The sequence below is a fragment of the Taudactylus pleione genome, unplaced genomic scaffold (genome assembly GCF_031769625.1).
Source record: "Taudactylus pleione unplaced genomic scaffold, aTauple2 ptg000009l, whole genome shotgun sequence".
In the NCBI taxonomy this organism is placed as follows: Eukaryota; Metazoa; Chordata; class Amphibia; order Anura; family Myobatrachidae; genus Taudactylus; species Taudactylus pleione.
The window spans coordinates 15,051,351-15,062,406 of NW_028284412.1; the positions used below are offsets into that span (position 1 = coordinate 15,051,351).

An 11,056-nucleotide genomic window follows, 5' to 3' on the forward strand; every position below is an offset into this window, starting at 1 on the left:
CACCTGTTTCCACCACATTTATAGAAACCTTTTGGTTTTTTTGGTAACCAGGGGATAATCTGAGCATCTTCTTTGCTTATTGAAGATTTTAAAAAACTAGGGGCTAGTAAGGTTTTAAGGGATCTATTTTTCTTAAATATAAAAGCAGGTGTATTGGGAATAAGGTCATTCAACATACGATCTTGCTTTAAAATATTATAGTTCTTCCTTATAATATTTTTAATTTCTATACATTGATTATTGTATGTTGAAATAAAAGCTATTTCTCTATTTCTGGGAATCTCTTTAGAAGGTCTCTTTTTAATTCTTTGTTCTAAAAGTGTTTTTCTATTAATAGATTTCACTTCCTCATAAGCTGTCTCTAAGAGGGAATCTGGATAACCTCGTTGTCGGAAGGCATCTAGCATCCCATTTGCTTGTCTCTCAAAAATTGTTAACTCAGAGCAATTCCGCCTGAGTCAGAGAAGTTGTCCCTTAGGGATATTCTTCTTCCACGGAGGGTAATGGGCGCTATTGATATGCAAGTATGCATCTCTTCCTACCTCTTTTATATAGTTGGAAGTACATATCTTATTATTTTTGATTTCCAGAGTTAGGTCCAGAAAGTTAATTCGATCTTTGTGATAATCATGTGTAAATTTTAAATTATATCTATTACAATTAAGGTGCGTGACAGATTCAAGTGCCGACTGGTGATCCCCATCCCAAATAATAATTATGTCGTCAATATATCTACCATAGAGGACCAGGTTCGCGCCAAAAACGCCACTCCACACTAGGTGCTCCTCAACCTCACCCATGTAGAGGTTGGCATAACTTGGCGCAAACCTGGTCCCCATGGCTGTGCCCATAACCTGTAAATAATAAGTGTCCAAAAATAAAAAATAATTGTGATGTAAAATGTAGGTAATTGAATCCAGGATAAATTTTCTATGTCCTTCTGTAAGATCATCATCTACAACTAGTCTATTAGAGATAGCTTGTACACCCAAATTATGGGGTATGTTAGAATAGAGACTCTGGACATCAAGAGTTAAGAAATCATAAGTTTCTTTCCATTGAATATCCTGGATCAATTGTAGAAAATGCGTAGTATCTTTGATGTGAGACTTTAAGGTAGACACCCGAGATTGGAGAAAAGAATCAACATAAAAAGACAAGTTTGAAGACAAAGAATTAATCCCTGAAATTATAGGGCGTCCCGGGGGTGCAGTGAGGGATTTGTGTATTTTTGGCAAATGATAATAAATAGGAACCGAAGGGTGAGTGGAATAAAGAAAATTAAATTCTTCTCTGGAAATAATTCCTTCTATTTTAGCTGTCTCAAGCAAGGTATAGAATTCAGACTGAAACTTTTCTGTGGGATTACTAGTTAATACATTGTAAAACATGACGTCATCCAACTGTCTTTTAGCTTCCTTGATATAATCATTCTTGTCTTGAATGACAAGTCCCCCCCTTTATCTGCCTCTTTAATAATTATTGAGGTATCCTTCATCAGATTTTTAATTGCCTTTCTTTCCCACTTATTTAAATTATCCTTTTTCTTAAATCCAACTTGACTAGTTTTTTTGCACATGTCTTTAAAATCATTCAGAGTGGTTTTATAGAAACTCTCTATACTGGAGCCCTTAGATTTTATAGGGTAAAATTCAGACTTTAGTCTGAATTTACCTTTATTTGTGTCAATATCAAACAATTTCTGAGTTTCATTATCCTTTATATCGCCATTTTCTTCCAACAATTCATTTAATATATCGATTGCTGGGACATCTCCTAAATCTAACAGAATAGGGGATGCCTCATCAGCTGTTTTGGCTAATTTTTGTTTCGCAAAAAACTTTTTTCTGCACAAAGTCCTAACAAATCGATTTAATTCAACAAATAAATCGAATATATTAGGAGTAGTGGACGGTGAATATTTTAAACCTTTATTCAATAATGAGATTTCACTTGCAGATAATTGTTTTGAGGATAAGTTAAAGATAGTATGAGTCAACTTTTTCTCCTTCTTTTGTTTTAGTTTAATTAATCTCTGTCTTCTACCACCTCTACATCCTCTAGACTTAAATTTCTTCTTCTTTTTGGGGTTCCTGACAACCACTGTTTTGGTGCTTCTTGTTCCCTGTATATCTTTTTTCATTGTTCTAAAAAAACTTTCGATGAATATTCATTTCAGGTGTTTGACTTGCAATCACGTAGCTAATAAAACAACAACTATTAAAACATGCATAGAAGACAAAGATTATACAATTGATAGTTTTATTAATTGTAATACAAAGTTTGTTATATATATGCTTTCTTGTGCATGTAATTATAAATATATTGGTAGAACCACCAGACAATTAAAACAACGTTTTTTAGAACATCGCAGAAATATTATTAAGAAGGTACGGTCCCATAGTGTCTCCCGACATTTCTGTGATGTTCACAATGGAGATCCTATTAGTCTACAAGTGATTGGGATTGAATTTATTCCACTAACTAATAGAGGAGGAGACAGGTTTAGGAACCTTTGTAGACAGGAGGTATTTTGGATGTTCCAGATGAATTCGATTCATCCAGAGGGTCTAAATGAGGCGGTGGAGTTGAATATGGTTATATAATTCACCATTGCAGAATAAACTGCCTCCAGATCAGTGAGAGTGGGGTCCATATATACATGCATGCTATGTATGGGTATGAGTGTATGTATATACCCATGCATATGTATTCATGTCCATTTATATATGTGCAGATTAAGTACATAGTATCATATGCCATCGAGATCACCAGATGGTATGTGTTGGGAGCCAGCTACAATATAAAGGTGTATATGCTATTATATAATTATATATGTGTATGGACTCACCGAAATGAGTATCGTGTATATATATATATGGATTCAATGAAACAGCTTTATTTATATTTATGTATTGATTTTCGCAATATGCGGATGGGGAACTACATCTCTCAGGATGAAAGTTTTCTGCTAACTGTAAATATATGCCATATAATCAAAATCTATGTAATCTTCGGCTTTATATGACAAATAGTGATATATCTTCTTATTTACAACTGATTATGTTATACAATGTGGGGTTTATTTCTCTATTCTTTGTATTCAGAAGAACTACATTTCCCAGGATCCTAGACTATAAGAAATGTCTTGTGAATATTACGATCACTGAGATCGCCTGGTCACGTGGTCGTGATACTGATCACGTGGCCGGAAGAGAGCCACGTGATAGACATTTGACAACATGGAGCACGCTAGTTAGAGACGATACGTCATTATGACGTGAGTGGCTACTTCCTGAATATAAAGAGTTCCTCTAACCATGTGACCTTTGCCGATCACGTGACCGGGATACTCTATGAGTATAGAACCCTTCTTAATGTCACATGATGGTGTTCCGATCACGTGACCGGGATCAGAATACAGGAAGTAATCTAACCAGGTAATATAATTGAAATATAAAACGATCTATATATTATTAATCTTTCTGGTATATATAATTAGATAATGTGAATCAAATAGGTCTGCCTCTATGATATATTTTATAACTTTTATTGTTATATTAGTAAATGACATGTTAATTGTATGCAGGTGCTAATTAGCACTAAGATCAGGGAAGGGGTATAAAAAGGCCCCTCTGACCATATGAATCTACACCTTTGAAAAAGCTGTTAGCTGATACAGCGAAACGCGTTAGGGGACCACCAAGGAGACTATTGAACTATCTCCATTCTGCCAAGTGTTTATACACACACAACGACCGGATTGAACGATTTGGATCCATCTTCCTGGAATATTTTTTTATGCCTGGGGATATTTTTCACCTATTGCCCTACTTCAAAGACCGGGACTTCCCAAACAGACCCTGCCGTATACTTTGGAGGACTCCAAGTGCAGCGTACTATTGTATGTAAATAGGAACATCCTCCTATCGGCAATAGGATCTGGTAACTATACCCTGGACTTTAGAATATACACTAGTTTGGTGTGGACCGATTCCATCTAGTGTCCTTGTTCTGGACTATATATATGTCTTAACCATCCAAGTGACATTTCTGTGCTATTTTCTTCCCCTAATATTTGGCATTATAAACAGGAAGTGTGTTGATGTGGTCTGTATTATATGTATACACTGGCTTTTTCTTCACCATATTGATTTTATGCAATATTTTATTAAAGTGACCTATAGGGTCTTTGTAATTTTATATTAATTGTGACAGTGTTTGTGTCATATTCATCAAAAAAGCGCCACTTCTTCCTGGTTCACTGTTTGTTTTATATTGGGCCTGACTAGCCCTCTTTTCAGTGGCAGCTAGGAATAACCACTCATTACAGCGCCTGTATCCAATTTTTTGGTATTCCCTTTGCAAGTTTTTATAATGAGTTTATGATATCAAAATAGCATGTGCTATGTAAAAGCACTAGGAAATGGTCATCACTTTTTTGGGGGATATCCATTGCTTTCCATCGGAATTACACATATATACATACTGTACATATTTTTGCCTCTGTAAACAGTACCATGGTTTTGTCATGGTGAAAATGTTCTACTTATTATTCCTTTGCAATAGACATAAAAATAGCATCCATCAATAAACAGGAAGTACAGCTTTTTTACATGACAAGGAAATTATACTGTCTCTTGTCCGGGCCCTCTCTGCTTAAGGCACATAAGCAGTCTAGCATCCAGGTAAATGCAAGTAAGACAATGTAGACATGCATCCATGAATGAATTGTTCATTTTGCATCTTGTATACATTTTGAACCCTATAAAGCACATTATTTATAATGGCTGTAGTATTAATACCAATGTTTCAAACCTGTGAGTGTAAGCCATGTGTCTTCATGGACCAACTTTGACCCTATGGATGTAGAAGACGTTGCTCAAATCACCCAAAGTTTATATCCCCCACCTGTAACCTGGACCCTGGTTCAAACAAGCTTCTAATATGATGTATGGATATAATTGGCCCTGTATTTGCAAAAATAATACAATGTTCTTTGCAGATAGGCATTTTTCCTGAACCACTAAAGGAAGCAAATGTTAGACCTCTTATTAAAAAAACCTAATTTAGAACATGACATGACCAACTACAGACCGTTAACACACTTTCCTTTCCTAGAAAAGGTTATTGAGTGGTTGCAACTCAACTGGAAACCCATCTGTCGACGCATGATATTTATGATCTACAGTAGTTAGGATTCTGGAGAAGACATAGCACTGACAAATCCCTGGTATGTGTGTTTAATGATATTCTGAGGGCAATAAACATAGGTGAATGTTCAATCCTAATCCTTCTGTATCTCTCTGCAGAATTTAATACTTTGGACCATGGGATTCTAATTTTGCACCTGAAAAATGTATGTGGACTGGATGGCACAGTCCTTAGCTGGTTCAAATAATTTCTTACAGAGAGTTTCTTCTGGAGTATACTCATTATCACCATTATCACTGGCATATGGTGTTGCACAAGGTTCTATCCTATCTCCAATTCTTTTTGCAGTATACATGCTACCATTGGGTGAAATAATCATACATCATGGCCTCATCTACCACTGCTTTGCAGATGATATACAGTTGCACCTGTCCTTTGCTCTGGGTACTGATAAACCAATGCTAATCCTCAATGACTGTCTAGCTGAGCTCAAGGAGTGGATGAGTGCCAGTTGGCTGTGAATTAATCCGGTTTTTATGATAGGAGCTCATCATCAAAAGACAAGAATACAGTTTAGCCAACCACCTGAACTTATGCTTGGGGGTTCAGAATTTCAAAACCTGAACATGTGCAGAATCTTGGTATTGTCCTAGATTATGGCTAGACACTGAAACATCAGGAATCAGCCGCAATCAAATCCTAACATAGCCAGAATCAAGCACTTAATTCACTCTAAGGAATATATTTGCTAAAGTGCGAGTTTTTAAAAGTGAAATTGTTGCCCATAGCAACCAATCAGATTCTACTTATCATTTGTATATCCACTGAAGTGCATCCTCCATAGGCAGAATGTACTTCATGTGGATCTATTCATACAAGGTATATCATACTGCCACACATGTTTCGGTTTTCTCATATATGCCTTGGGTCCTTGTACGGCTTATCTCCAACAGTGTAACCCTTGTAGTGCACCCAACATGGCTGCCTCACCTGGTACACTCGTGGATGGGATGAAAAATACATGGACGTGACGATTATGGTGGGATCCTACTCCTAGCATTAGGGCGCTGCAACCACGCATTTCCTATGTAGTGCGCCCAAGATGGCTGCCTTATTTGGTACCTTTTGTGGGTGGAATATATAATGCATGGAAGTTATTTCCCAAAATGTCTGCATCAACCCTGCAATATGCTTATTGTGCTCTCTAGGTTTTGGTTGTTTTTAATTATCTCTGCATGGTTTTCTATTTTCTGCAATACCAAATCCTTGTACAATGTACCATGTTTTGTCTGTAAAGTGACTTTGAGTCCTACTAGAGAAAAGCGCTATATAAATAAAACTATTATTATTATTATTATTTATCTAGCACCTTCTAGAAGATAATAGCTAGGATCTGATTGGCTGCTATGGGCAACAACTCCACTTCTAAAAACCTGTACTTTAGTAAATATACCCCTAAAGATCTGTCTAAAGTTATATATGCATTTGTATTAACATGCTTATGGCTACTGCAGTGTCCTCTACTTGGAAGATGCTTGCAACAGACATTTGTGTCTACAAACAAATTTTGCATCAGATTATGACTATCAAGAACAAACAAATACATTTTGTTTTTTATAATAAAGTGTTGAATGAGAATTTGGGAAGTGTTTCAGTTTAACTAATAACAGTATATAGGTTGTCTGTTTACTTATAGCCTTTTAGTATGAGTCTTCGCTTCCTTCCCAACATTTCTAATTGTAGAATCGGGGCCCTGCAGGCACGGAAGAGGGGTGTGCGGCCTTGTGGCATGCCACCATTTTCATTACTCTGGGAGCATGCGCAGCACTCCGGGAGATGCTTTACTGTCCCCAGGCTCTTCCCGCTCTGCATAAATACCATTCATGGCATCTATACACCCTCTGTGGCCCATGGTGGGACAGTCCCCAAAAAGCAAAATCAGGAGAGTTGGGAGGTATGGTCTTAGGGGCCTTATTTGTCATTTGTCACTCTAGGGTCCCAATATTTGCTCTAGGAAACCTGGGAGAAACAGTAAGAGAGGGGACATGCTGTTATTTTCTATGCCCCTCTTTCCTTAGGTAACATCCTGTGCTAAGAAGGCTGCAGTTGGGTTGTGCTATTTTTTACTATGACAGGGGGCCCCATGATTGTGAATTCCTGGTTATAGTGGGAAATGGCCCAGGCTGTCTGGCACTGGTGCTGATTGAGGACTATGGACTTTGTGTCCACCACACCAGGTACAATTCAATACACCACTGTAATACATCCAGAAACATAGAATTTGTGGGCAATATCTCTGCAGCCGCGGTCATTCTGGTGGCGCGACAATTTTTTTGTGACTTTTCTTTGTATTCCTTGGTTCCCTTCATATTGCTTTGATAATATTGATTACTGCTCCTCTTCTGAGCCATCCACCATAAATAATATGCCCTAATCGGCATGTTTATACTTTATTGAAATCTACAGTAATTTAAAGTATTTTTATACAAATAATTGTTTTACTTTTAATATGATGATTATGATTATTATTGGCCAATGGTGGAAATAGAACATATATAAAACAGTGACACACAAGGTAAACATAATAAATGCTGCCATGAAAACACAGAGTATGGAGAGACCTGCTCTAAATAGAGCATCTGTTCTTATTGTAAAAGGGCACAACGGATACAAGAAGAGTCAATCTCAGAATGCATATTGGGAGTAGGGTAAGCATTTAAAGGTTGAAGGCGTTGGGAAAGTCTGATAAGGTATAATATGTAATTCCATAAGTGGGTAGTAGCATGGGAGAAGTCTTGTATATGGGTGTCAAAACTAGACAGTTCAAAGGTAGATATAAGAATATGAATTAGAAAGTATTTGAATATTGTATTATATGTGGGATATAAAAGGATTTAACACAGCGCTGTGGGCCTGATTCTGACCAGAGCGCTCGCTCTGAATCAGTGCCCTCCTCCCTAAAAGTGAAGCGGCCTCTGGGACGCTCGCATAGCTGTGGGTTACCACCCACAGCTTATGCGAGCGTCCATGATGATGGTCGCGATGGTCAAGACCATCGTGACCATCGGGCTTGCGACGAGACCCTGCAGTAGGGTCTCGGTGACCGCAAGCCCTGGAGTGATTTTGGCTCTTATCAGAGCCAAAATCACTCCCACTGACATCACTAGTGATGTCAGTGGGGCCGGATCCAGACGGTAGGCGCTCCCATGGGAACGCCTCCGTCTGGCAGCCATGCCCACCAAAGGGGGCGTGCTGTCAGTCACCATCGACAGCATGCCCCCTTTGGTGCGAGACCCCGAGCGACATATTTCTCGTCACTCGCCAGGTCTCGCGCATGCGCACGACGGAGCTCCCTCCGTCGTGCGCATGCGCATTCGCCCAACGTCGACCCGCTTGCGAGCGACCTTCGCTCGCGAGCGGGTCTGAATGACCCCCTGTGTTCAATCCTTTTTGTGCTAGTTTCTCTTTGAGATCTAATTAGGCCTGACACCCCTACTCACAGCTGCGATAGTTAATTATCATTGCTGGTATCAAACTTATACAGTGTTAAAGTTTAGTAATAGATGAATAAATAAGCACTCTTATTACTACTCATGCTTCAGTGTTGTTTTAACAAGAAACACGAGCAGAACAGACTGAAGCAAGGATAGATGGGTGAGGCGAACTAGTCAAGATGAGAAATGATAGCAAAGTAGATAAGGTGGAGGCGACAGAACTGGATGAGATACTTGGGGGCATATTCAATTGGGTGCGTGAATAGCAAAAATCCCGCACCTGCGAGATTTTACCTGCAGGTGCGGGATTTTTGCTATTCAATTAGGTGCATGTTTTTTTTTTCATTTTTGTGCCCTGGGAAGTTTTTTTTCACGCACCTCCAGAGAAAGTGTGATTTTTCCCAAAATCGTTATTTTTGGGGAAAATCACTGGGATTTGCTCTGGGACCCTGGCGGCACCCTCCTGAGGACTAATTATGCAATTGGAATGTTTTCAATTAGCTTAATTAGTTCTTAATTAGAAAAAGAAAGGGATGGGGGTGGGGAGAAAGGAAGGATTCCGAACAGAAACAATTCTATATGAGTAATAATTGTTAATTATTTGTTAATTATTAAACCAACCATCCTACATTTCTAAAAGAATACATTTTATTAGTAATGTTGGTGGTGCTCCCAGAGCCTAAGAATTGAAATGAAACCAATAGGAGAAAAAAGAAAAGGCTCTTTGTTGTGGCACACTTCAGTAGATATTTAGAAGTGAAGTTTATTAAAATATAACTTTATTTATATTTTTTAAAATTTAAAGAGGTATGACTATGTTGTGTGTAGAAAAAATTGTAAATATTAATATATATGATAAACAGGTGTTGTTACCATTAACACCCTAATTTAATGGATTGGCAAAAATATTAGTTGATTTCTGCATTCCACTGAACATTCATGACATAGATATCATTTTAGGTATCCGTATTTTGGAATATACTAGTAGTACACGCAGCTATTTCAGTCAAATGTTTTTGCTGCTCCATGTACCATTCTGTCCCATTCCTCAATCAATATTTATACCTACAGCACCTGGTATTCCTAGGTGATCTCCCATCCAAGTACTGACCAGGCCTACTACTGTATTGCTACCAAGACAAAAACAGCAATACCAACTACATGTGATCATACATAGATCATTGTCCAGTTGCTTTGAGTATATATACAGCACCTGTCACAAACACACACAGAAAATATATATGTGCTGGCTGAGAAATTCCATTTAGAGAGTACCATCAGTAATTATGCATATCAATTAGTAGCAGTAATTATGCATACCCATTAGCAGACTCATTCCTGGATTTATATAATTAAATGAAGGCTAAAAAGGCATGTATGCACAAAGTGAAAATTAAATTAGGTACTGAGGACGCTGACCAGACATATAAACCTGTCAGCTGTAATATGATACCCAATGTAGCAGTGGAAGTGGTAGTGTGGAGTCCAGTCCGTGCACTGACTGATTCTCCCACACTGTAACGCAGAAATTGAAGGAACGGCGCGCACTTTGACTTAGTTGAGGCTTGTTCACGTAATCATTTGATTATACCCTGGCATTTGGCACTCTTTCACCTAGGATCTCAGCACCCTGTTACCTTCTGGGGCACCATTTGGAATTGGGACTTTTGTGACTATTATCCAGCATCTAGTCAACACGAGGCTACATCTCTTTGCGTTGGACTATTACATCTATGACGACCATCGCTAATTCAATTATCCCTCATCATCATGATTACAGGCTGGTAATATACCTCTATTAACATTGGACTTGGCAATCCATTTATGACTTACCTACGGTGCATGTCCAATTGGTCATGCTGTAATACCTAGTGCCTACAGGGTTTCAAGCTCTATGCCTTTATGAATGCAATTTGCACGTTTATACATGTTCCTTGGAAGATCTTTTTATGAATTATTATTCTCAGTACTGAGTTTTTTATTATTGTTCAAATATCAATTGTGAACTATATTAAATTGTTTTTATTATATATTTTTAGTGCTGCTTTTATATTGTTTATACATTTACTTGAATAATATTTGATGTAAATTACTATATGTGATTATGCTGACAGTGAAAATGTATACAACTGCCTATGTCCAAATGATTTAAGTATGCTTATGCATGACTTTCTGATTCATGACTTTTATTAATAAAGTGGACTTCATCTTAAAGAGAGAGCCCTACATTTATGTGTTTTTGCTTGGAATCATGTGCAAGGGGAAATCTCACTTCTATAATTAATCTTAATCTAGAGCCATACTTCACTGGGCCTGCCCAATCTCATCTGATCTTGGTAGCAATACAGTAGTAGGCCTGGTCAGTACTTGGATGGGAGACCACTTGGGAATACCAGGTGCTGTAGGTA

General features: G+C 37.9%; 1 pseudogene; it reads left to right on the forward strand.

Annotated features, from left to right (window-relative positions):
• Positions 1 to 10,937: 10,937 nt before the first annotated feature.
• LOC148542796 (5S ribosomal RNA) lies at positions 10,938 to 11,056 on the forward strand (annotated as a pseudogene).